Here is a 3,461-nt window from a genome sequence, read left to right as displayed (position 1 = left end):
CGCATTTCCATGCATACAGCTGAGCAGCTATAGCTTTTAACAAGTCAAACTTTATAGTCAAACAAATACTGGCTAACAAATTCCTGACATTCCTGGCTATTGGCAAAAGTTGCCAAAAAAAAGGGTTGGCAAAAGTTCTCCATCAATTTTCATCTGGGAGATTGTCTCTTTGATGGCACTGCTGTCGCTGTGCTGATGGCACATCTATTAGTAAATGAGGAGAGCTTCTCCACACACGTGACGAGCACGAGTCTGACTGAGTATCCACTGCCTGAAGCATTAGCGGCCGTGCCTAAAACTTTATGGGCAAAGCATACTAATGAAGTAGGACTCATTCAGGTAACCCCTTATGCTCAAAACTACTTGGCCCATTTACTGCAAACAGTATCCGCTATCAGCAGAAAAGGACTTAGGCATACATTTGGTGATTGATTCTTTACTCGCGCAGGGCATGGTCATTCATACAGTATCTCCCTACAGCACACAGCACCATACAGCTCCCCCGCTGTGTTCTTGTCCATGGTACATCAGGCCTTATCTACTCAGTACACGTACAACATTCTTTTATCAGCTGAAGCACATGAGCTCTGCACCGAGGGCTCTCTAAAACTCTTGACCCACCTGGCTCAATGTGGTTTCAAGGCCTCGCTAACTAAACTTCAGCTCTGTCAGACACTGGCCCAGTATCTGGGTTTCCATATCTCTCAGGGACAGCGCCGCCTAACCAGCGACCAAGGTGGAATGGGGATGAGTCCAGGATTCCCAGAGCTGGAGCTGAGCTTAATGCCTTTCTTAGATAACAGAAAGAGTTCATCATCTCCTTAGTCCATTCAATGTTCTGTGGAGAGTCCTTGAGACAACAGTGTCTGAGAATTTTGTCATGTTGTGAGCAGTCAGGAATTAACTAATGACAATAGTCTGTAAGTCCCAGAAAACTCAGCATACCTCTTTGTGGGGCTGGAGGTGTGACAATAGACTGCATTCATCTTTCTGGTAAGCAAGCATTTTCTACGTGGACGTTCTGAACGACGAAGGAGTTCAGCTACATTAATATCCTTTTAATTTATGCCTTCTGTTTCTGTTTGAGGCAAGCCTTCATACCCCTGAGTTTCAGTGTCCCTTTCCATGGTCATCTCACTTTTTATGCCTCCCCATCTCCGCTGACCATCAGGCTGACTCTCACTTCCTGCTGTCCGTTTATCATCATCGAGCTGAAACCTTGAGCGAGCGCGTGCAGCAGGGATCTGACCCCATCTGAATGATGGCCAAAACTTTACTGACGATTTTAAAGAGTTTTTATTGGGGCTGGGCAATAAAACAGTATCGGTATTTATCAACGGTACACCTTTATCAGTAACGAGAGAAAAAATGCTCATATAACACTTGATAAAATGTAACGTAGCGAGTTTAGCCAGCAGTGGATGGAGCACAGACAGACACAAGGCTGTTTAAGTATTAAACAAGTGAATTTATTTACTGTTTGTGATAGCGTGTGTGTGCAGGAGTGGTCCCTAGGGAAAGTGCTCGTGTACGGGGTCGTCCGTGGGACGGTAAGTACCGCGCTGGAGGTTTTCCGAGAGTCTGGAGTTGGGTTCGGTCCTTCAGACGGTCCTTCGGTCGGTCCTTCAGACGGTCCTTCGGTCGGTCCTTCAGACGGTCCTTCAGACGGTCGGATACAGCCATGGGGCGGAGCCTTCGGTCGTGTTTGCGCTCTGTGCAAAAAACATAACACATTAGTCAGTGCACCGGGAGAGTCCTCTCTCCCTATGCTAGCACAGGATTGCCCTTTTATACTATCCCTTCTTCTGCTGGATGGTGGAGCGTGGACGCGCTGCTTAAACATTGGGGGTGCTGAAGCGGAGCTGTCTCTTCAGCACCCCAGCAGCAGTCGCGGCAGGAGCACTCTCCTTTTTGTGCATCAGCTGCCGGTCTGTTGCCGCAGTAAACAGACATGAAGTTTGGGTGCATGAACAACCCTCAAGCGTGCACTGTCCCTGGATCATAAAATCATATGCCTTGATAAAAGAGTGTGCTATGAGTGACAAACAAACAGCCAATAACAAGTTGCGTATCTGTGGGGTTCGGTTGCGCCATCACCATGTAACATCAGAACACATGCAAAAATGAGTGCTGTGCCTGCCGTGGAGATTGTGAATAAAAAAGGTCTTGTCAGCTGGCCAGTGTGGCAGTTTTTTTGGTTTCTTTTCTTCTTGACTTTGACCAGTGTTTCCGTCCCCGACCTCGATTTCTGCCTTGCCCAGTTTTGTTTGTTTGCCTGATCACCTGACCCCTTGTCACGTACCGAGGTTGAGGCAGAAGCAATCGCAGATATATTAACGTTTATTATACAATTAAACAACAAAACAAAGACACGAAGACAACTTGGCATAACACCGTGGCATGAAACAAAACACCGTGACATAGAAGACAGAAGTCTAAGACAACGAAAGACAGAGAAACAGTGCAGACAATGACTATATATACACAAGTGTGTTCATTAACAGAATTGAATCAGGTGCAGGTGGTCATGTGACATGTAGTGCAGTGCAGTGGCTGATGGGAACTGGATTCCAGAGTTTCCTGATGCATGACACCCCTGCCTGTTTCACGACAGTGAACTTTGCCTTTCCCTTTGGATTATATTGCTTTGATTCTGTATACCTGCAACTGCTTCCGTCTCCGCCTACGGATCGTGACAAGGAGATATTTGTTTAAATTCTATTTTGTTTTTGACTGTTAAAACTACAATTATTTGTTGTTTGCCTTAATAAAGTGGGTAAACTAAAAATACAGTGGTTAAATTCAAACCCTTTTTTTCTACTGGTCTTTGTTTAAAAAATATATAAATTTATCAATAATTATCGATACAGAATGACATGAAACATTATATTGTATCATTTTTTTTTAGCTGTACCGCTCAGCCCTAGGATTTATTGCATAACACATCTTCCTTAAAATATCTCCGTCCAGCAAATCACCGTGAGAGCTGAATGGTAAAACAAAATACAATTGTGCATTATGCTCTTTTTCATTACCCTTTTCTCTTACATTAACATATCTTTAACCATACACAATAGTCATTTGACCAACCAGTAAACTTAAATAAACAGACCTTATGCCTATCCGGGGGGTGCTTAGCACTTTGAAAACACCTTTTTCAAACCTTTAAACATCTTTTATTCTTAGCGGAGCTCTTCCGAAAACTATAGGGTTGGCTTTTCCCTTAACTAATGCCATCGCCACCCATGTTGCACCACCCATGTTACTATGGCAACCAGTAGCAGTAGCTTTTAAACTAATTAAAAAAGCTACAATTCTAAAATTCTTAATGGAATTGATGAAGCCCTTGAAAGAAAAAATATTTAGACACACGTCAGAAAACGGTTTGCAAACATAAGAAAACTCTTCAGATATCAGAGGTCTCACTGCAGTGTATTCATCATCAGCTTGGGCAGTAGTAG

At 43.8% G+C, this 3,461-nt stretch overlaps 1 long non-coding RNA gene across 2 annotated transcripts; it reads right to left on the bottom strand.

The window, feature by feature from the left end:
• Positions 1–3,252, bottom strand: LOC128618980 (uncharacterized). 2 transcript variants are annotated; one of them, XR_008387853.1, is made up of 4 exons: positions 3,113–3,252; positions 1,102–1,712; positions 622–1,021; positions 1–538 (listed from the first exon to the last, which is right to left on the bottom strand). It is a non-coding gene; the product is annotated as an uncharacterized LOC128618980 (long non-coding RNA). The 2 variants fall into 2 exon arrangements; XR_008387852.1 differs by having other exon boundaries at positions 622–1,712.
• Positions 3,253–3,461: the final 209 nt, after the last annotated feature.

The sequence above is a fragment of the Ictalurus furcatus genome, chromosome 15, assembly GCF_023375685.1.
Source record: "Ictalurus furcatus strain D&B chromosome 15, Billie_1.0, whole genome shotgun sequence".
Lineage (NCBI taxonomy): Eukaryota > Metazoa > Chordata > Actinopteri > Siluriformes > Ictaluridae > Ictalurus > Ictalurus furcatus.
This window is presented reverse-complemented; position numbering and strand designations above follow the sequence as displayed.